At 43.7% G+C, this 24,483-nt stretch overlaps 1 long non-coding RNA gene across 16 annotated transcripts in view; it reads right to left on the reverse strand.

Moving 5' to 3' along the window:
• Positions 1-24,483, reverse strand: part of LOC126086473 (uncharacterized) — a 136,006-nt gene that overhangs the window by 41,522 nt on the left and 70,001 nt on the right. For 2 of the 16 annotated variants that reach the window (XR_007519529.1, XR_007519526.1), the window contains exon 3: positions 3,938-4,020. The exons of the other annotated variants lie outside the window; for them this stretch is intronic. This is a non-coding gene — a long non-coding RNA (uncharacterized LOC126086473). The remainder of the gene's footprint in view (positions 1-3,937; positions 4,021-24,483) is intronic. 16 annotated transcript variants of the gene reach the window in all.

Raw genomic sequence — 24,483 nt, forward strand, 5'->3', positions numbered from 1 at the left:
CCACTTCACACCCACGAAACCAAAAGCCAAACCCTTGGCAGTCTAGTCAATTCTGACTCATAGTGACCCTATAGAACGGAGTAGAACTGCCCCATAGGGTTTCCAAGGAGAGGCTGGTGGATTCAAACTGCCGACCTTTTGGTTAGCAGCCACGGCTTTTAACCACTGCGCCACCAGTGCACCTCACACCCACTACTCATACTCTACTTGTTGCCATCAAGTCAATTTCAACTTATAGCAACCCTACGATGGCTATAATCACTAAACAAAAATCACTAGGATGGCTATAATCAAAAAGACTAGGCTAGGATGTGGAAAAATCGAAACACTCATAACGTTGGCAATATCAAAAGGTGCAGCTACTTTGAAAAACAGTTTGGCAGTTCCATGTGACCCAGCAATTCCACTCCTAGTTGTATGCCCAAGAGAAATGTAACTACATGTCCACACAAAAACTTATACATGAATGTTCACAGCACCATTATTCATATAGTCAAAAAAGTAGAAACAGCCCAAATGCCCATCAGCTGATAAATGTATAAATAAAATGTGATATATCCATAGAAACCAAACCAACCCATTGCCATCAAGTGGATTCAGACTCACAGCGACCCTATAGGACAGAGTAGAACTGCCCCATAGGGTTTCCAAGGAGCAGCTGGTGGATTCAAACTGCTGACTTTTTGGTTGGCAGCCGTAGCTCTTAACCACTGTGTCACCAGGGCTCCACATCCATAAGACAGAATATTATTCAGCAATAAAAAGGAATGAAGTACTAATGGATGAACCTTGAAAATATATACTCAGTGAAAGAAGACAGACACAAAAGGTCACATATTGTATGACTGACTCCATTCCACAGAGACAGAAAGCATATTAGTGGTTGCCAGGGGCTAGGAGAGGACACTCTAAATGGGCTACAGGCAAGACTCTGCTCCTCATAGGGCATCAATGTGCTCATCTGTAAATTGGAAGAGCTAGAATCTATGAAGCCAAAGGTCCTATCTGTCCTAATCTCTTCTACTCCATCCTGCCTGTTGTTTGCGAGTTCCTCAACCAGGCCTTAAAAGTGCTGAAGACTTAGATGAAAGATGTGTCTTGATTGGCCATGAAAAATGGGTTTGGCAGAGTTGCAGCCCACTACATTGGCAGAATGACAGCACCACAGTGTCTGAGAAGCCAGAGCCAGCTCTGGACCAAACTTACCAAAAGGCCATTTGTCTCCATGGCCACCTCATGTCTTCTTGCTGGTCTTCCCCATCTCTTCACAGGACTCCCACAAGCCTTATGCTGCTTCCCACCCTCAAAGCTCCTGGAAATAGCCTTCAGACATGGATGGTATTTTATACACTACACTTGGCTTTTTTTTTTTTTAACTATGCTATCCCGTGTCAGACTGAAAAAAAAAAAAAAAAAAAAGCCTCCGTGAAGTTGGTTCATTTTCCAGATAAAGAAACTGAGGCTGAGACAGGTTGATTAACCTGCATAAGATCTCCACCTGGTGAGTGAGAGTACCAGGTTTCTAAGCCAGGCCTAGCAGACACTATCCCCTCTGCATCCTGAAGGGCTGAGCCAGGCAAGCATGCCCCGAAGCCCTGAAGCAGATGGGAGACCGTCCGTGCTCTCTTCCTCTCCCTCCCCGCTTTGTGGGGTGGGAGAAACTGACTCAATTACCCCAATGAAGAAATACCTAAAAAACATGTGAGGAGCATTCTTTTTATTTTAGTTATGTTCTTCATTTCCTTCAAGAGGGTATAATATTGTTAGGGCCTAACAGGTCCAGAGCTGGTCTGAAATGTGAACAGGGCTATTCCCTAACCCCACCCCACATGGCCTCCCTCTGACAACCATTTGTGCCTTTCTGACTGTGCCGCAATCAAACTGAGGGCACCCTGAACAGCTCTCTGCTTTATTGCCCACTTATCATCCATCTCCAGCCATTCAATTATCCATCCGTCCGTCCGTCCGTCCGTCCGTCCATCCATCCATCTATTCAAGGACCACCTACTGAGAACCTCCTCTGTGCCAGGCGTTGGGGAAACAGAAATAAATAAGACGTGGCTTTGGTGTCGAGCAGCTCATAGTCTAGTAGAAAACAACGTTACGGCACAACTACAATGAGCCAGTTGTTTTAAATACATTGTTTCATTTAATTTCCTTGGCATCCCTTTGTATAGCCTTCATTTTGCATCAAGACACATTGAGTATGTCATCAAAGTCATTGAAGTGTACATGTAGAAATTGATGAAATATTGTATGTTTTGCTGGACACGTATCGCTATAGAAAAAACAAGTGGTTGAATAACTTGTCTAAAGTCATTCAGCTAGTTTCAGAGAAGATTCAAAACTAAGTATGTCTGAATCCAAAGCTAGTGTTCTCTCTACTATACTTCACCTTCCCTAATCACCTTCTCTTCCCTTACCACCTACAAGTTATAGCTCTCTCAAAAACAATGTTTGGGGACATCCTTGGCCCCCTGCCTTGGGCTAGGTACTACTAGCTCTTTTGCAGGTGCCAATATGGCAGAGTCTGTGGGCACCTCCTTCTCACCTGTTGAGGGGGTTACATGCCCTACTAATTCTGCATCAACCTCACCATTCAAGTAGGAGTCCTAAACTGGACTTTGCAAGATCACATGCATTTCAGAGTTTCTGTTTACCTGCCGTTTGTTCTGGAAAGGGATCCACCTTTGTGGAGAAGATCAAGGTGCAAATTCCCCTGATTGTTTCTCCTCGTCACAAAAACCACACACCTACTGATGTGACAACTTTGGTATGCAACTCAGGAGACAGAAAATTCTGTAGAAAAAGGAGATACTTCTCTTCCATTAAGGACCATTCTGGAGCCATAAGGATCTTAAGTGTTTTAAGTAAGGCTTAAGAGAATTCCAGACAAAACCAACATTTGACCTCCTTGATGCCTGTTCCTTGGCCAACTCCAAATAAACCAAAGCAGCACACTTCATAGAATTCCAACCACGTACATCCTCAGTCCGTTTACTGTTTCCAACAATAGGAGAAGATATTGGTCCCTTGCAGATTTTGTATCCCAAACAGGGCATCAAATAATTTGGTCTGATTAGGCAACAATCAGTCTCAGTTTTTAATGCATGTTTCTTTTAAGTAGACTATGTATAAATTAAAAAAACCCTGCTGGCATAGTGGTTAAGTGCTACAGCTGCTAACCAAGGGGTCGGCAGTTCAAATCCACCAGGCGCTCCTTGGAAACTCTATGGGGCAGTTCTACTCTGTCCTATAGGGTCGCTATGAGTTGGAATCGACTCGACAGCACTAGGTTTTAGGTATGTATAAATGATCTTACATGGTAAAGGAGCATCAGTGATTTACTGGTAGAATTCTCACCTTCCATGTAGGAGACCTGGGTTTGACTCCTGGCCCATGCCCTTCATGCACAGCCCCAACTCATTTGTCAGTGGAGGCTTGCACATTGCTATGATGTTGAAGAGGTTTCAGCCGAGCTACCAGACTAAGACAAAGTAGGAAGAAAGGCCTGGTGATCTACTTCTAAAAATCAGCCAGTGAAAATCCTATGGATCACAATGGTTCAATCTGCAACCAATCATGGGGATGGCAAATGACTGGGCAAGATTTCGTTCCACTGTGCGTGGGGTCACTATGAGTTAGGGACCGACTTGACCACAGCTAACAACAACAATGTGGTGAAAAGAGGACCCCTCAGTAAAGTGAATTATTTGGTCTAGCTTGAAATGTGTGCACAGCATCTCCATATGGATTATGAACTATTATGCTCAGATAAACTGAAACCTACTTGCCCTCTATGATGAGTACAGAAAGGCTCCAGCACCCATCACCAGCGCAGCTGGATGCAAGGTTTATGCAAGAAAGTCATGAGCCACTGAGATTGTAAACCAACCCTGCTTCCAGCTCATGGAAGTGCAGACCAGGAGTAGAATACCTAGGTTAGAGTCCTCCCTTGTCCTCCTATGACCTTGGACATGTAACTCATGTGAGCTTCTTTTTCTTCAGATTGTTCCTCATCTAAAACAGGAGGAATAATATTAATCTCACAGTGCAGTGGAGACGATTGATGAGAGCATGCTTGTAACAATGCTGAGAGACATGTAAAAAATACATGTTGATTATAAAGACTATCAAGATGCACTCAAGAATAGCAACATAGTATTCCCAATTCAACTCTTAATCCGACTCAAATCAACAGATGCTCAAACAAATGAATATAACAGTAGCTACCATGTATTGAGCACCAGGCATGTATTGAGCACACAGGGCCTCACTTAACCCTCATGATGGCCCGGGTGAATACCAATACTGCAGTTTCATGGATAAGAAAAAGAAGAATCTGGAAAATTAAGTTGCTTGCACAAATAAATGGAGCTGGGTATAAAACCAGGTCTCACTCCAAAGCCAGTGCTTTTTCCCTGACATTACACTGTCTCTTTTAAGGAGTGAAGAGAAGGGCAAAGCAATCCACTCAAGGTAAGATCACCAGAAGAGAACTGTGGTCTTATTCAGACACTGCCCCCCTCCCCAATGCCTACGTCTCTTCCCCTTCCACTCCCTGTTACCAGGAACAATCCTGGTACAATATGATTACTGCTGTAGTACTGAGTGTAAAGTAAAATTCCACAAGGGAAAGCTACTATACCAATGCTCAGTGAATAGGAGCTGAAAGCAACTGCTTTCTGACTTGGTTTTGAAGCACTGACTCTAGGAATTCTGATGGTTACAGACTGGTTCCAAGCTAGCCAAAGCAATATTGTGACTGAATCAGCCTGCTATTGCACTCACAACAAGATTGGCATTGCTGCCTTTGCTGTCTCTTTCTCATTCCCTACATGGTTTATTTTGGCTTTGATCTTGAGGAGTGTGTGTATAAAGAATTAACCGGAGAAGAAAATGTCTTCATTCGGATTAAAAAGCCCCAGACATCTTCCTTCCTTCACTGAGTGGTTAGGAGCTTCCATCTCACGACTAAACAGACTGGAAAAGACCAAACAATATTTCACTAAGGATATTTCCAGCTGCAATGATGCTGCTGCTGCTTTCAGACCTGAAGAGAAATGTTTTGCCTGCCAACCAGGATAATAAAATGTGTCATCAAATATTGAGAAACATCAGGGCAAACCATGTATTCATGGCCTTGAACACCAAACGTCCTTGTGTTGCCTGTTACAAAAGCAGTACATCATTCCAGAGTGATGCTTTTATAGGTTACTACAGAATGTTTAAGCAGTGGAGACCCAGCGTAATCTAGTCTCGCCCCTTCTGTTGGTGATAAGGAAGCTGAAGACCAGCCCAGCGGAATGTTAAGGATTGAATTGTGCCCCCCAAAAATATATGTTGAAATCCTAACCCCCAGCACCTGTGAATGTGATCTTGTGTTTGGAAATAGTGTCTTTGAAGATATTACCAGTTAACATGAGGTCATGCTGGAGTAGGTGGGTCCTAATCTATCGGAGCAGTGTCCTTACAAAAGAGGAGAAAAGACATGGAGACAGACAGAGGAAGAACAGCCATATGAAGTTATATCTACAAGCCAAGGAACACCTAGGGCTACCAGGAGCTTAAAGAGACAAGAAAGGATCTTTCCCTAGAGTATGGCCCAGGCAGCACATGGATTTGGACTTCTAGCCTTCAGAACCATAAGAGAATACATTTCTGCTCTTATAAGCCACCAGTGTGCCGAATTTTGTTACAACAGTTGTAGAAGGCTGATGGAGCCCTGGTGGCACGGTGGTTAAGAGCTACAGCGTACTTCAGCTGCTAACCAAAAAGGTTGGTAGTTTAAATCCACCAGCTGCTCCTTGCTATGGACCAGTTCTACTCTGTCCTGTAGGGTTGCTATGAGTTGGAATCAACTCGATGGCAATGGGCTTTTTTTAGGAGACTGATACCCAGACTTACCCAAGGTCACAGAGCAGACTTACCACACAGCCCAGAGGGGTCAGAGGTTCAGTCATCGTCTTCTCTGCTTCCTCACGACATGACAGCTATTTAGGTCTCAAAAATTACAAAGTATGTCATTTTTGTACAGTTAATGAAATTGAGGAGTTCCCGGGTAACGCTCAGCTACTAGCAGGAAGGTTGGTGGCTGGAGCTCACCCAGAGGCACCTCAGAACACAGACCTGGTGATCTACTTCCAAAAGGTCACAGCCTTGAAAACCCTATGGAGCAATTCTGCTCTACACACAGTGGGGTCACCATGAGTCTGGATCAGCTGATAGCAACTAACAAGAAAACCAAAACCAAAGTCGTTGCCATTGAGTCAATTTCGACTCATAGCGACCCTACAGGACAGAATAGAACTGCCCCATAGGGTTTCCAAGGAGCTACTGGTAGATTCAAACTGCTGACCTTTTTGGTCAACAGCTATAGCACTTAACCACTGTGCCACCAGGGCTCCAACTAACAACAACAATGAAATTGAAGATATGGTGGGCAGAGGACTTTCAGTTGTAAGTCTGTCTCTAAAAGAATCACTGCAATGTTATTTGTATTTGTAGATAGTGACATAAAGTCATGGAAATGGTTTTCCTGTGTGACTGGTAAGCTATATCTGCAATCAGTTCCCAAAGAAGTAATCCAAAATGCTTCCAGCAGAGACGAAATCCCAGAAGAGAAGCACGTTCCACCAAAGTGACATTTTAAGGGGTCACTTTTTTTTTTTTTTTTTATGGATAAGATCAAGTTCAAGGGGAAATCACAGGACTTGGCAATTGGATGAGGTGAGGGAGAAGAACGAGGCAACTCCCTGGGGCAACCAGGTGAACGGCGGTGCTGATAACTCTGGCAGAAGATATGAACTGGGTGATAAATCATTACTTTTATTTTTGACGTGTTGTGTTTGAGGTGTTTGTGGCAATAAACAGATGACAGCTGGAAATATGTATATGAAATAACCTAGGGGAGAAGGTTAGAGCTTTCAATGGAGATTTGAGGAGTATCAGCTTCTGAGTGGTAGCTGAAATCATGTGGAATGAAAGAGAGTGTCTGTGTGTGTGCAGTGAGGAGGGCAAAGAGCATTAATAGTTAAAGAAAGAGGAGAGGAAGAGGAGTCATCAAAGCAGACAGAAAAGAAGCTGCCATGTAGAGAAGGAGAACAAAGACAGCTTGATTAGGACCCCAATGGAGCCGGAGCTTCAAGACAAGAGTCACCAACAGGGTTAAATATTGCACCAAAAAAAAAACAAACCCAGTGCCGCCAAGTCAATTCCGACTCATAGCGACCCAATAGGACAGAGTAGAACTGCCCCATAGAGTTTCCAAGGAGTACCTGACGGATTCGAACTGCCGACTCTTTGGTTAGCAGCCATAGCACTTAACCACCACGCCACCAGGGTTTCCTTAAATACTACAGGGTGGGGGCAAGTCAGATAAAGACTTGATAACCTATGTAGTTATTGTTGCTGGGTGCTGTGGAGTTGATTCCAACTCATAGTGACCCCATGTGCATAGAATTGCCCCCACAGTGTTTCCTAGGCTATAACCTTTACAGGAGCCAGTCACTAGGACTTTTCTCCCACAGAGCTGCTGGTGGATTTGAACGATCGACCTTTCAATTAGCAGCCAGGCACTTAACCACTGTACCACCAGGGCTCCTTAACCTAACTGTCCTAGGCTCAAAATAGAGTTACTTGTGCTGACCCCCATGTCAGCAAACTGGGAACTAGCTAAATTTTCATTCTTTTTTTTTTTTTTTTGATGTAACTCATTTTCCAAGGTGTTCTAATATTTTTTTTTAATTGCACTTGAGATGAAGGTTTACAGAACAAACCAGCTTCTCCTTAAACAGTTAGTACACATATCGTTTTATGACATCGGTTAACAACACCACGACATGTCAACACTCTCCCTTCTCTAACTTGGGTTCTCTATTACCAGCTTTCCTGTCCCCTCCTGCCTTCCGGTCCCTGCCCCTGGGCTGGTGAGCCCCTTTAGTCTTGTTTTGTTTTATGGGCCTGTCTAATCTTTGACTGAAAGGTGAACCTCAGGAGTGACTTCATTACTGAGCTAAAAGGGTGTCCAGAGGCCATACTCTTGGGGAGCTAAATTTTTATTCTTGTAGATGTCTGATCTTCCCAGGAGCCGTAACCCAAGTCAATCAATTGACTCACTGGGAAATGGAAACATAAGTTAACCAATCAGAACTTGCCTACTCAGTTTAACCTAGTTCAAAATTTCCTGTTTATCCCCCCCCAAAAAAGCCCATCAGCCAGTCCAAAATTTTCTCAGTATACCATCCTTGTACCTGTATGCCCATGAGTACAAAACCCTTGAGCTCTGCATTGAGCTTTGGAACTTGTCTGACTTTCACACCAGACATTCCCCGATCCAAGGATTGAAAAATAAAGCTTATGAGCTCAAACACAAATTTAATATTGTGAAAGTTTTATTTTTAACAAGCACACACTGGATACGGCAACTAACAGATCAGGGTTACCTCATACCATCCCCAAAGTCACTTCCAGGGAGTGATGGCAGTGGAGCTAAATGTTTGTAGGCTGAGGAATAAGTGGGAGAGCAGGTTTAGGAATCTCTTCGGTGAAGCTTGGCCAAGAATGGAAGGAGTGAGATACTAGGCAGAAAGAGTTTTAAAAAAAAAAAAGCTATTATTGCCTTTGACTCAATTTTGATTCGTACTGACCCCACAGAACAGAGTAGAACTGCCCCATAGGGTTTCCAAGGAACAGCTGGTGGGCTTAACTGCCAATCTTTTGATTAGCAACTGTTGCTCACCATAGCTCTTAACCACCGTGCTACCAAGGGCCCCTGAAAAAGGTTAAAAAAAAATTTAGTATTAAACAGGGAGAGATGTAAGAATGATCATAGGCTGAGAAAAATGACCCAGCAGAAAAGAGATGATAGAAGACATAGCAGAGAGATGATCATTGACGGAAAGAAATTGAACACAAAGGAGAAAAGAGCTTGGCGGGAGATGGTGAAAGGAAATCAACACATCGGCACGACCTTCTGAAGGGCAGCTTCCTCTCAGGGGCTTTAAATTCTCTAAGACGGTGTCTGATGAGAGCTGCCTGCACCCTCTCCCTGGCCGGCTGGTGTCAGAGAAACTGTTCAGCCTCGTAATCCAGGGATGGTGTCTGACTCCACACAGGACTGGATTCAGCTAAATGATAGCCCCAGGGAGCTCATCCTCTCAACACACAAGGCCCTTGGGCAAGGCCCATGGCTAAGCACTGAGGAAGATAACAAGGTGTTTACGACAAGCTCGCCCCTTGAGGAGCTAACAGTCTCATAGGGCAGATAAGGCAAGTTCAGAAATAACTCATCTGAGGCAGACAGTGATAAGTGCCCCAGGAGAGGCACAGATAATGCACCAAGGGAGTTCAGAAGGGAGATTACTTCCAGCTGGAAGAGATCAGGAAAGAAACATTTGAGATGGGGCCCTGGCTTGGGACCCAGGCCTAATATTTGCATTCTAATGTAACTTCCTGAAACCCTGGTGGCTTCCTGAAACCCTGGTGGCGGTAGTGCTGAAGTGCTATTGCTGCTAACCAAAAAGGTCGGCAGTTTGAACCCACCAGGCGCTCCTTGGAAACTCTATGGGGCAGTTCTACTCTGTCCTATAGGGTCGCTCTGAGTCAGAATCAACTCTACAGCAATGGGTTTTGGAATGTCACTTCCAGGTTCTGGAATAAATTGTGTCTATCCCCTTTTTATCCTCTGTCCTATAGGGTCTCTATGAGTCGGAATCGACTTGACAGCAACAGGTAACAGGTATCCTTCACATTGCCTGGGCTTCTTTCTTGGTCGAGTTAGATGTTGCTGCTGCTGCTACCACAATGGTAAGCATTCTTCTATTGAATAGTCTTTTTCTCTTGAATGATCACCAGCATCACTTACGTCATGTGGTGACAGTGGCCAACTCCTGGGTTGCCCTGTGTTGCACCTGGGATTGAGGGGTTGGAGGTGTTCACCAGGACCAGAGAAAGAAGCTAGTATCTACATCTCATTGTAATTGGTGAGACTGATTAAAAAGATCATGATACCTGCTTTGGCAAATGCAGGCTGTGGCCTTTTATAAGTTCCCTCTTGATGGCTAATGAAAAACCCAAGAGGTAACTCTGCTTCTCTAATCTTCAGAATAATCCTTGAATTCAGGCCACAGTCAAAATTTAAGATAAAGAAAAAAAGAGGAGGTTAGGCTAATCACCTTGAGTGTGACACGGTAATCTGAAAACTTAGATTTATTTATATAACAAGTACAGCTTTTTTTTTTTTTAATATAAAACCAAAGTGGGCACAAAAAACCAATAACTTTTAAGAAGTATTTTTGCATGTCTTAATTTGATTTCTTCTCACATAACCCTTTGGAGTAGCAGATGTGACACCCAGGACATATAACATTTGAGATCTACTAGCTAAAGCTAATTGTTGAGAGACCAGGCTTGTTCCAGAAACAGAGTTGTAGGAAAAAATGTTCTTCGTTCTAACATAGGTCTAATTCACTCTGGGGAAAGGACGCAGAGAGAAGAAAACCTCTTCCTTTGTCATTTCTTACTGTGTACGTGAGTCCCTGTGGTACAGTGATCACCTCAAGGGTCTAATTCTTCAGCCACACTCTCAAAACCATCCTGAGGTCCACAAGTGGAGGGAGAGAGGGAAGGCCCAGCACACACTTGCAGATCTGCTCGCTTTCCTCAGTGAGAAAAGGCTGATTCCTTTTATTACTTGAGCATGATGAATATTACAAATGGCGTATGCAGGGACGGATTACCCATGGGCATATTTACGCATGGGTTTATTTATGCTTACTTACTAAGGTGTAGTACACCATTTCACCTGTTTTTCACTGTATTGAGGATGGGGTGAAACCCATGTGAAATGGTACAGTACAGATTAGTAAGTAAACACAATTAAGCTCATGCATACCTTGCTTACTGGTTAATCCATCCCTGGATATATAAGGAGCCCTGGTGATGCAGTGGTTAAGAGCTTGACTGCTAACCAAAAGGTCAGCAGCTGGAATCCACCAGCTGCTCCTTGGAAACTATGGGGCAGTTCTACTTTGTCCTATAGGGTGGCTGTAAGTTAGAATGGACTCGACAGCAACAGGTTTGGTTTCTTTGGTTTGGGTGTATGAGACAGAGCTAGTAACTAAAACACAAGGCTCTTGCTAAAGTTGGAAGGGCATAGTCTCCACAGAGGCTGGGTGTTTTCCCCCAATCAATCAAACCCAAAGTAAGTCCCTGCTTGCCGCAGGTTGAACATTTCCCTGTTCAGTTAAGGCCTGGGGGTTAGCATTCCCTGGGTGCTAGTAGCCCCAGATCCTGGACCTCTGAATTTAAAAATCCTGTTTGCTGCTTTCACCCCTAAACACATTGGTGCCCGTGAAACCCTCCTGGATGTGCTTTCACATTCCCATTTCTTACCCCTCTGTGAGCAATTTGCGTTTGGATCATGGTTTGGAATGTTTCTTTGTGTTTTAGAGCTGATCCACTAGAAAGGTATTTTGAAAGGTGGAGTAGAAGTATGTGCCTTCTCTGTTAGCCACTTCACAGACATATGGTCTGCTGTGCCACCAGTTAGGAAGTGATTATTGGAGCGGCACAAACAGATTTTTTTTAACAAAGTGAAGGTGTGATTTTCTCAGGTTCTGTGAGAACACACACACGTATTTTTACTAACTCAATCTGTTTTCCAGTAGCTTGATGGCCTCAGGGCCCAGAAGGCCACCTTAGGTGTTTGGGAGTCACAAAGGTGCGCCTGGTGCCTTAAGTCTGGAAGTTTAAGCACACCTGACAGGTGGCTGAACTGCAGCAAAGCAGGCATGTTTGCCAAGGCTTCAGGAATAACGATGAAAGGGGGGCTTTGGTGGTGAACAGCTGGGTCTGGGAGACCCTGCCGGGCTCCTGTTTTGCCCCAAGTAAGTTCTGCGACCATGGAGATGGCCTCTCCTTCCTACCTGCCTGGGCCCTCACCTGTATCAGGAGGCACTGCCTTTAAAAAGCTGCCTCATTTGTTGCATATAGAACCACACAACAGGGCACATCTACTGCACAAGCCGGACGTCTTTTTTAGCTCACTATAAGGGTTTATAAGGGTCAGCAGTTTGAACCCACCAGTGGCTCCATGGGAGAAAGATGTAGCAGTCTGCCTCCCTAAAGATTTACAGCCTTCAAAACCCTATGGGGCAGGTGGACACTTGGGACTAGGTTGGCATCTCCTGCCCGGAGGGGAGATGAGAGGGTGGAGGGGGTTAGAAGCTGGTGAAATGGACACGAAAAGAGAGAGTAGAGAGAGAGAGCGGGCTGTCTCATTGGTGGGAGAGTAACTGGGAGTGTGTAGCAAGGTGTATGTGGGTTTTTGTGTGAGAGACTGACTTGATTTGTAAACTTTCACTTAAAGCACAATGAAAATTATTTAAAAAAAAAAAACCCATGGGGCAATTCTACTCTGTCTTATAGGGTTGCTATGAATGGGATTCAGCTCGACCCAGTGGGTTTTTGATTAATTGCTAGTTTAGTTCTAAGATCTCTTTGGAAAAAAATTTAAGACATTCAAGTGTTTCTAGGGTAACAATGGCAGAAAGGACACCTTCCTTTACATTCATTAGTCCCCCAAATCTCTCTAAAACAAAAGCTTCATTTGGTTTTGTTTTATGGTATAGGCCTGTACTGTCCAATGTGGTAATCACTAGCCACATGTGCTATTTAAATTCAAATTTTTATTAAATAAGATTTAAAATTCAGTTTCTAGGTTGCACTAACCACATTTCAAGTGCTCAGTGACTGTGTACCCAGTGACCACCATATTGCATAGCACATATTTTGAACATTTTCATCATCATGGAAATTCTACCAGATAGTGCCAGTATAGACCCAAAAGAGCAAAACTGTGGTGGAGGGCACAGTAGTAAACTTCTGGAAGCTGGAAAGTGAAGGATGAGTAGTGATTGCCTGAGTAGATAGGATAAAACGGAATCCTAAACCAGAATTGGGGAAAGCAGACTCACCCTTAAAATTTGCAAGGCCTGAGCAGGAATACAAATGGAAGGCCGCATATCATAACTTTAAAAAAAAAAAGTCTAGATCAAGATAATAAGCTGTTTACAAGAACATCATCTAACCACTACCTTGACAAATACACATTCTTGAAAATGTGAAAGGCCGGGTATATGCCTGTACTGCTAAGAAAAAAAGAAGCAACCAAATTTATCCAGCAAAATTCACAAAAGGCTCAGAATTTGGTGATCCTGAAAGTCAGGGTGAAAGTGGACCTATAGACAGAATTACTTGAAAGTCTGTTTAAGAAACAGTTAGGTTCTCAAATTCCCTTTCCTCTCTAGAAGAAGACTGAGGGTTTATTCTCTGGAGAGGGTAAAACAGAAGGTCTCTAGATGGGGAGATTTCAGGAACAATTGAAGGTCAGGGTACCATACAGAAATAGGCGGTAGGTGAATATTTCTATTCTGAATAGTGAGACACGGCACACTCACCCTTCCCCTCTCCTCCCCCACCCCACCCCCCCATCCCCAGCCTTCTTCTATCACTTATCTTCCAGAATATCTAGCCTGGCACCTCTAGGAAGAACATAAAAGGATCCTTCTTTGTAAACTCAAACCAACTCAAGAAGAAAGACCTAAAAATCCTGATCTTGGTAGTTCCCCAGAAACATATCTCAACCATATTTCTTCATGGTGAAGTCCACAATTCACAATCTCAAGCACACATTCAGTGCCTCCAATCAGCTTCTTATATCCCACCCTTAAATATGAGCAAATAACCAAGAGTCTCAGACATCTGAAAAGAGCCTGTGATATGAGAGATAAAGAATAAAGCAAAGAGAAAAAGGGCAACTTGGAAAAAAATGAAATTGTGCAACAATAGAGAACCCCTGAGGGAGCAGGAGAACAGTGGGATGCAGACCCCAAATTCTCATAAAAAGACCAGACTTAATGGTCTGACTAAGACTAGAAGAATCACAGTGGTCATGGTCCCCAAACCTTCTGTTGGCCCAGGACAGGAACCATTCCAGAATACAACTCATCAGACATGGATTGGACTGGACAATGGGTTGGACAGAGATGCTGATGAGGAGTGAGCTACTTGTACCAGGTGGACACTTGAGACTGTGTTGGCATCTCCTGTCTAGAGGGGAGATGGGAGGGTAGAGGGGGTTAGAAACTGGCAAAACAATCACGAAAGGAGAGACTGGAAGGAGGGAGTAGGCTGACTCATTAGGGGGAGAGTAAGTGGGAGTATGTTGTAAAGTGTATATAAGTTTATATGTGAGAGACCGACTTGATTTGTAAGCTTTCACTTAAAGCACAATAAAAATTATTTTAAAAAAATGAAATTGTGCAGAGAGAAGAAAACTTTTTTTTTAAAAAAAGGAAACTATTACTGATATCCTGAAATAGATAAGAATATATGCCTCTATTAAAAAGAACACTTTATATAAAATGAATATTTAGAGAAAAACAACAAAAAAAAGCTCTTGGAAATTTAAAACATAATATCCAGAAATGGAATGCTCATTACAAAGGTTGAAAGATGGAATAGAGAAAATAAAGCAAAAAGTGGAGGCTTAGTTCAAGAAGTTCAATATATGAAAATAGAATTTTAGAGAGAGAAAGGAAAACAGAGGAAAGAAAATCAAGATATAATCCAAGAAAATTTCTGAGAACTGAAAGATGTGAGTTTCTGGGCTGAAAGGACACATTAAATGCACAGTACAATAGATGAAAATAAGCCAGTCATCATGAAATTTAATAACATGGAACACAAAAAGAAGATCTTACAAGCCTTTAGGTAGATAACAGCAGGTCTTATACAAAGGATCAAGAATTAGAACGATTTTAATTCTCAAGAATAACCTTGGATGCTAAAATAAATGCAGCACAGTCTTCAAAAATCTAAGAAAAAATGATTTCCAAACCAGAATTCTGTATCAGTTCAAACTATCAACTAAACGTGAGGATAGAATGAAGATGGTTTCAGACACCCAAGGGGTCAAAATATTTATCTTCCACATACCTCAAGGAGCTATTGGAAGATTTGCTCCACCAAAGAAGAGAGAAATCCGTGAAAAAAAGACATGAGGTCCAATACAAGAGAGGATCAGAAATTTAGATTTCTGGTTTCTGATAGGTAAAGAGCTTAGAAGTCATCACTCACCATCTTTATAACAAGAAAAAGCTGGACAAACTGAAAATCAATGATTTTTCTTAGACTCATCAGAGAACTGATTTTGCATGGCAAACAGCCACACCAAAATCTGGAGAGAAAGGCATATCCAGAGAGTCATAGCCGAGGTCTACTTACCTGGAGCAGAAGCTGCTGGAGCCGTAATCTAGTAGAAACACTTGAACGGTAATTTTGATGAATCGTTGGAAGCTGAGTGTGAACTGAGCCCTGGTTGCACAGTGGTTAAGACCTTGGCTGCTAACCAAAAGGTCAGCAGTTCAAGTCCTCCAGTCACTCTTTGGAAACCCTATGGGGCAGTTCTACTCTGTCCTATAGAGTCACTATAAGTTGGAATTGATTCAACGACAATGGGATTTGGGATGTGGACTAGCCTAAAAGAGAGAAAATCTTAAAGGACACAGTCGTAGGGGGGCCTCCATACTACAAAAGGCTTAACCTCTAGGAATCCCATCAGGTTCTTACAGTGAAGACCTGAGAAAGACCCCTGTGTATGGCTCTGGTAGGGCATTCTTCCCACTATAGCACCCTCTAGACTTCCTGTCTCACCTGGGGATAGGGAGAGATTCAAGGAAATAGATTAGGAACACTATCCAGAGAAGGGAGTGGGCAATAAAGGGGGGAAATAGCTATACCACTGGAGAATCACTTGTGAAGTTCACAGCCCCCAAAACACAGGCCTATTAAACTACTGAGATTTAATTGCAAGATTATAGGACACTATCCCTCCTCAAAAATTTATCAACACACCAATAAGTTTCCAGATCAATGAAAGGGGGTTATAGCTGAAAGAGCTGTAAGACATAGACCTCTCTGAGAAGGAGTTCCTAGCTAAGCCCAAAGTCAAGAAGGGAGACAAAACAACGACACTAGGGGGCTTTGAAGTCTCTGGCACCTACAGGTGCAGCAAATATTAAACACAACTCAACTACCAGCCATATTAACATAAACCCTTATACTAAAGCTCTATTTCAGTTCCTATTACCTGATACAATATGCCCAGCTTTTGACAAAAAAGAACAAGCTCAGTATAACAAGAGAAAAAACACAAACACACATACACACACATTCTGAAAAGACAAAGCAATTATCAGAACCAGACTCAGATCTAATACAGTGTTGGAATTATCAAACAAGTAATTTTAAATAACTATACTAATATGGAAAAGTAGACATAATGCAAGAATGGATGACTAATGTAAGCAGAGAGATGGAAACTTTAAGAACTAAAAAAAAAATAGAAATTAAAAAAAAAAAACTAACAAAAATGAAGAATGTCTTTGATGGGCTCATCAGGAGACTGGACATGGCCAAGGAAAGAATCAGTGAGCTTGAAGATAGGTCAATAGAAACTTCCCAAACTGAAATGCAAAGAAAAGAGAAAAAAAAAAAAAAACATTGAAAAAAAAAATAACAAATATCCAAGAACTATGGAACAATTTCAAAAGGTGTAACATACATGTAATTGGAATACCAAAAAGAGAACAGAAAAAATATTTGAAGGAAGAATGGCCAAGAAAATCCCAAAATTAATGAAAGACATCAAACCACACATATCAAAGAACTTCAGAGAATACCAAGTATGCTAAATACCAACAAATCCACGCCTAGACATATATGACTGTACCTTGGCATAGTCATTGATAGAGCAAATAGGCAGAAAATCAGTAAGCATATAGATGTGTTGTAAAATCAGTGTGATTTAATTGACATTATTTATGGAGTACACCTCCAGTGACAGGAGAACACACACTCTTCTAGAAAAAAAGAGTATAAAAATCCATTGCCATTTAGTCGATTCTGACTCATAGCAATCCTATAGAACAGAGCAGAACTTCCCCCATAGGGTTTTCAAGGCTATAATCTTTACAGAAACAGACTGCCACATCTTTCTCCTGTGAAGTGGCTGGTGGGTTCGAACCAACGACCTTTCAGTTAGAAACTGAGCAGTTAACCACTGAGCCACCAGGGTTCCTTTCTTAAAGGGTATAATTCAGCTAAAAGTTGAAAAGCAATGAAACTAATCTGCATTATTAGAAGCCAAGATAGTGGCTACCTTTGGGAAGCAGGGTAGGGGTGGTAACTGGGAGAGATGCCAGGGATGCTTCTGGAGTGTTGGTAAAGTTCTGATTCTTGATGATTGTATGTGTACTTTGTGATAATCCATCAAGATGACACTTGAGCTTTGTGCACTTTTTCTTGCGTATATATATAATTTTTCAATTAAGTTAATCTTTAAAAGGAGGGAGAAGCAAAGAGAATCCCCAGGATGTTGGTAAGTGGATTGCCTGGAGGACAGTTAGCAGGACAGAACCCCAGAGACTGTCCGGTCCATATTGGAGCAGCTCAGGAGACTCCAGTAAGTTTCTTCAGGAAGATGAAATTGACCCATTACATCTGGAGTCAGAAGGAAAGTCCCACAAAGGTGGGAGAGGCAGAGGTGGAGCCCTGTTTCCACAGACTCCACAAAAATTCAGGTGTTCCCAAAGAACTTTCTTCTCCCAGAGAGAAAAAAGGGGTTGGGGGGCTGAGAGGAGGATGATTTGATGACTTTGATCAAGACTCATGGGATTAGATGGAAAAAGGAGAAGTCCCTGGTCTATTCCTTGATGCTTTTATCAACCCATTAAATGGAGCCTGAAGAAAAGAAATATATTTTTTTCTTTAATTTGCTTCCTTTCATAAGAATGCATTATCAGTGGTAATCTGACTCAATGGTACTTGTTTTACAAGAGAAAACAATGACACTTCAAATTTTTCAAATTCCTTGAGGCTGGTGTTAATTCCAAAATTTGTTTGCGTAAAGAGCTAGCTGCAGTCATAGCCCTCTTGTTTTCTCTCAGCAATTTTCCTTCGTGACTCTTATAAATGGCTTTTTTCCGATTTCCACAGTTCCTCATTGTAATTTTTTTTCATTGTAACAGACAAGGTTCAGGAGAGCAGAGAGAGGTGAAATTACAAAACAGTCTCTTCTCACCCTTTCTTCATCCCAACATTTATTCATTCATTCATCTTCTACATTAAGGCTTATTGATGAATAAAATAACAAATAAGTGAAGAATCAGATGGTATAAAGCTACCAATGTATAAAAAAGCTGATACAGTCACCTTCTTTCTTTACTTTCCCACTGCCAGTTATTGATACCGAAGAGCCGCAAAATAGTCAAGATATAGACATCAAATGAGAAGAAGGGAAACTAGACAGGGGAACTCAACAAACTAAATAAACCATCCATGAAAAATCAGGAATAATCATTTTTCTGGTAGACTTTTTATAATTAATCTACAAACCTAAATTCTTTGGGAAAAAACCCAGTGCAAAGCCCCAACATAGCAATAAAATTCCCACTTCTTAGGTTCACATTTCAAGCATGTCTTAATACTAACTTCTTATTTCCTCCTCGTCTATGCTAATGAGGAGTGAAATAAACATTCAGTGTTCAACCTGTGGCCTTAAATGTAATCCTAGGTCCCTAGGGGGCCCCTGTTGCTGGCCTTCTCATTAGACAGACAAGAAGACGGAGGCCAAGGGAGGGTGAGCAATCTACCAAGGTCACATACAATTCAGAGGTGGAGCTGGGACTAGGACCTCAAACTTGCTACTGTTTTTACCAGCGTCACTGGTTTCCTCCAAGGAGAAGAAACCAAAGTTTCAAAATACCCCTCGACTCCTGCAGAACCATGTGGAGACCCAACTACTCCAATCAGCAATTCTTCCTGCTTTCCCAGAAGTTCTTCCAGTCTTCAAGATGCCTATGTCAAACCTTCTTCACACCCCTCAAAATGTGGAGCTGCCTCCTCATCACCTTGCTCTCAGCATTTGACTTCACTTCACTGAGAAAATAGAAGCCAGCAGTGAGAACACCATTGGCTTCCAGCCATGGACCTTCATTCTTAGCCATGCCAAGCCCATCTCTTCCCTTATTTTGTCCCTCTTTCTCCCCAAAGCCAATCCCTCAAGCTTGGCTCTTGACCCTAGCCCCTTCCAGCTCTCACAGACCTTGTTACATTGATGAGCCAGTTTATCTGTCCCGTCATGCTCTCCTTTTCTACCAACTACTTGCAGTAAACTTTAAAACATACTCAAGTCTCTCTCATCTTAGAGAAAAATAAACAAACATTCCTCTAGGGCTCTCTTCCCCTTCTGGGTCAACCTTCTTTGTAAGTCTTGTCTACACTCACTGCTTCCACTTTCCCACCTCCCACTCAGTCTGCAAGCCCTGCCACCCAGCTTCCCCCCACTGCCTCTGCTAAAGCTCTCGTCAAGTTACCAGTGACCTTTCTTAAAGCCACGAGGCTCTTCAGTTCTTTTGTTCCTTCAACTGTTTGGAGAATTCAACACTGCAAACCAGCCTCTCTGTGAACACTCTCTTCCATTCTCCCTGAAATAACTCACTCTCTGGGTTTTCTTGCCCTCGGAGCCATTGTTCCCCAGTCTTCTTTATAGTCCTTCCTCTACCTCTCTGCATATGCTGTCATTCCAGGGCTGTGTCCTGGCCCCTCTCTTCTTTCACTTCTCCCTCTCCCTGGGTACGTGTATCCTCTCAGTGGCTTCACTTACCATCCATCCATTCACCCACAGCTTCCAAACCTCCAGCCTGAGTATCACCCACTAGGTAGCCTCACCTGATTACCCACGGGGACCTCAAACTCATCATAGCTAGAGCCAAACTCACCTTCTTCCCTTACACCTCCACCAACCCTGAAGCTTCTCCTCTTCCTGTACAACCGTCCTCTGTTTAACCTTCCAGGCGAACTGCTCACCACTCCTCACTTTATCTCCAGCCATGCTCAAATGCCTTCACTTCCAGATTCTCTCCATTCGGGCCTTCACACATGCTATTCCCTTTGTTGGGAACACTCTTGCTCCCCTATCTCACCCCAACCTTTTAATGACTAAGTTCTAGCCTATTTCTCAGGTCTCAGCTTAGATGCCACTTCTTCCAGGGAACCTTCTCTGAATCCCAAGTCCCCTCCCATATGCCTCCATCTCTCACTGGACCACCCCCATCAGAGCTGAATTCATGGGTTGTTTGCAGCACGAGAACGTAAACCTGTATCTGTCTTGCTCACCACTGAATTCTCTGGTACAGGCACATATTAGTGCTCCATGAACATGTGTTGAACACTTAGTTGCATGCAGTAGGTCTTTACCTGGCTAGTTGTCCCCTGGATTATGAGCACCTGAAGGGTGGCGATCATGCCCCAGTTATGTGTCCCAGTGCTGGCACACAGGAGACCCTTGGTAAATGTTTGTTGCTTCTGCTGTCACTACTGCATCAGGAAGACAGTGCCTGCTGGACAGACCAGGACATTCTGATTTTTTCAGGGGAAGAAAAGCAGCTGGTCTGGGTGACAAGGATTTGGGTAGGCCATACTTAGTAAGGCACACAAGTCCACAAGCCCCAAGGAGATGAGTTCAGACTGGTGACCTGAGCTCCAGTTGGCAGGTGAAACATAGCTTCCTGGCTGCAAGGGGCATCTATGTGATATGACAAGATGGGCCTTTCAATTCCCTGGGACCCAACAAGGATTTGCTCAGTCTGTTGGAACTTTGACTTCCATTCCCAGGCCTTCTCTGCTCTGTCTGCTGTAGGGCCCTGGAGAATGCCCCACTGCCTCCTGGGAAATGAGGAGCAGGTGCTCTCACTAGCCACATCACTCAACTGTAGAACACCTAGCCAGTCCTAGCCCAGGGCAGCATGCTGGCCTCTAACCCAGAGCCACACCATGCTACAAACCAACTACCTGTGAAGAGACCTACGGCTCTGCTGGCAAATGCAGCCACAATGTGCAGGCATCACGGGCTGCTCTAGTGGGGACCCATTTTCAGCAAGGTTACCTGTAATTTAATCAGATGCTAACCAGCATCTGATTAGATTACAGCAAGAAGTCCCTTTCTGTAGGACCACAGCACAGAGAAAACCAAGCCAAATTCACTTAGGACTAAGCTTCCCTCTGGGAAAAGTGAAGCTGCCTCTGAGAGCCTCCTCCGAGCCGAGGCCAGATGTGTGCACCTGCCCAAGAGTGCTAATTGCTGACTGTTGTGCACACAGCCCAGCCATGATTCCCAGCCTCAGCTGCTCACATTCCCTCCCTTGTCCTCCCTCTTATTAACCCTTACAGAGATAATTAAATAATAGGGATCAGAGCCAAGATGCACCCCGGTGAAAGGTCATGTCATCTTCCTGTAGACTCAGCTCCCCTAGTTTTCTTGATGAGGAATGGCATCCCTTTGGGGAAGGACAGCAGGGTGGGCACAAGCAGAGACTGGAGAAGGGGGGCCTTAGCTGCAATCTCAGCTCAGGATCCATGAGTCCTTGGGTGAGTTATTCAACCTCCCTGAGCTTCAGCGTCCTCATCTATAAAATGGGAATAACCGTGCCAACCTCAGGTATGTAGGGGCACAGGACAGGTGGAAAACACTTATCACTTATGCATGGGAATGGTACTTTTTACCTCTTCTGTTGAGAAATTGGCCATTTTCTTTCATTGTCCCAGAACAAATAGAATTTGACTAAAATTTATCATTAATCATTTCATGTCCTTTTGACAGATATGTGTCCAATAGTTACCTATCATTTCCTTCCGTGTGGGAGGTGGTGGGAGAGACAATGACCCCCACCCCTCAAAGCCAAGCTTATGGCTCCAGATATTTCCTCATTCATTCTTCAAACAAATATTGATTGAGGACTTGCATGTGTCAGGCACTATTCCAGGTGCTTGGATACATCAGCGAACCAAAGATTTCCTGCCCTGGTAGGGGTTACATTCAGGAAGGGGACAATAGATAATACATGATATATATAATACATACATAAATTATGTAGTAGGTTAAAGGTCACATGGGCTACAGGAAAATGAAGTGAAGCAGAGAAGGGGAAACAGAGTCATGGGGAAAGCAGAGGCAGGTTGTAGACTAAATAGATTAGTCAACATAGACCTTACTGAGAGATGAGATTAGACCAGAAGCTGGAGTAAACCAAGGGGAAACCTGTGGAAAGACCATTCAGGTAGAAGGAACAACTAGAACAAAAGCTCCAAGGTCAGAGTGTGCCTGACATGTTTACAGATTCCTCCTCAAGGTCCACTCCTTGAGCCCTGGTTCTGACCCAGGCATCTATCTGTTGGCAACATGCCTGAGAGTCCAGTCTCACCAAGATGGGGGCCAGGCCTTGCCCCTGACCACCCAAGCCTCAACTCAGGTCTAGAAGCTGAGGCCTTGCCTCCATGACCAGCCCTGATTTCCACTTGCTACTTTGGGGAAAACCCCTGAAAGCTAACTACACATCTGGTGTGCTGTGATGAACTACTTAGTAGGGCCTTTCTCACCATGGTCTTGTAACTCCCATCCAGGTGATTGGGCAGGGCTGTGCATATAAAATAATTGTGGCCCACCAAGGGGACTGATCAGTTTTGCCTTAAAAGAAAGCCAATTCCAGAGCAGAGAAGAGAGCCTACCATCACCAAGGAAGGAGAGGCTGGCAGGAAAGGGCACAGTAGGCTTCCTGGCCCATGGAGCAAAAAAGCTGAGTGCTTTTGGGCAGAGACTGAGGGCCAGGGAGAAGCCTATACTTGACCCACAAATCTGGGACTTGCCAACCTCCACAACCACATGAGCCATTTCCTTTACATGGTTCGTGGGTTCTGTGAGATGTTACAGAGAATTAGGGAACCCAACGACAGAAGGGAAAGTACTGAGGGCAAAGGGAGTAGTTGATGGTAGAGATGATGGAGTGTATGATAGTTTGGAAGAGTTGGACATATGGGAGATCTTTAACCTCCGCCTCATAGGAACTAGCTTTGTGCTGATCCTTATAAAAGAAATTATTCATTTACCTGGACATTCCACCTTTGCTGTCTGCACCCTGGTTACACCATTATCAGCCCACAGGACTGGGCTTACTCATCAAACCCGCAACAGGGTCTCAACACACACACCTCCTCGGTCCCAGCACCTGTCCTACTCCAGTGGGCCCGGGTCTATGCCCCAACTTCTCCTCAGTTAACCAGGCCATGCAGCCAACCACACACTGCCAGCTCTCTCCCAGTCACAACCTCACAGCCACCAAGAATAATGATGGCTACCTGGATGACCCATAGACAGATGGGTAGGCAGGTAGATGCATGGATGAAGGAAAGATGGATGGACCAGCACACAGGCTAGATCTAGGAAAAAACAGTAACAAAACAGTTCTATCCTCCCCCAAGAAGCACTATAAAGGAAAATATTCTCTCACCCCTGGAGCCTCATTTCCAGCACCCCTGCCCCCACAAATTTAGCCCTCTAGGTTCCCAGGCCTCAAACCTAGGCTCATATCCAAAACGTCTTCACCCATGAAAACCCAAAGCTTAATATATATTCCCTAAATCCCTTAGTGCTGTATGAGGTGGGTCAGTGGTTTTCAAATATATTTTTAGCACTGGAATTGTTTCTTCAAATGAAAGTTCAGGAAGAACTCCAGTAGAAAAACAGAAAAGTGAAGCTGGTCTGATCGACGTCAAAATGAGGAACCTAGTGCACCACACACTCACCGCACCCCCAATCCATCCCTTTGCCCTATGCAGGGGACCCCAAGACTCCACAGAAAATCCTTTACAAACCACCAAAACAGAGGCACGTGTCCCCAGGAGCAGCCATAGCTGCACCCTTTCTTGGCCTATGAGCTTGCAGCTTGGAGTGGAGTTACAGGCCGAGCTGTGAGAAGGCAGCTGGAGACTGAAGTAGATGAGCTGTGTGTGCGTGTGCACGAGTGTGTGTGTGCATATGTGTGTGTGTGAGAGAGAGAGAGAGAGATTTATATATCATTTAACTCTATGGCTAAACACACAGGCCATACTCATAACCAGATCACCAAATGGCCATAAAACTAAAAGATAAATAGGATATCCCTGAATTACAGGGATTTTTCTGAGTAGGGAGTGGTGCGATAAAGTGCTATCTGAGCTACGTTTAAACTTTAAATGACCCAGGTGTAGTGGACAAACAGACAAATGACCCTGTTTCTTCCCCTAAGCAGTCCCATAAAACCGTCTCCAAGGCTGAGAGACTTGTTCTTTAATCCCCTATTGAGAAATGGTATCAGAGGTCCTCCTGGACAACACCACTCACCTCTGTGGGCCTGATATCAGGGTATACAGTGACTCATCCACACAGTGCCCTGTGACCAGTGAGACCGGCAGCCCCTTATGAAGAGAACACTGTGACCCTGGACGCAAAGCGGACTTCCTCGCACTCTCTCAGTCAGTGGCTCAGACCTCCTGGCTCTAGGGCCCTGCAGAGGCTACGTTGACCACTGATGATGGGGCAGGCAC

This window comes from Elephas maximus, chromosome 12, assembly GCF_024166365.1.
Source record: "Elephas maximus indicus isolate mEleMax1 chromosome 12, mEleMax1 primary haplotype, whole genome shotgun sequence".
Lineage (NCBI taxonomy): Eukaryota > Metazoa > Chordata > Mammalia > Proboscidea > Elephantidae > Elephas > Elephas maximus.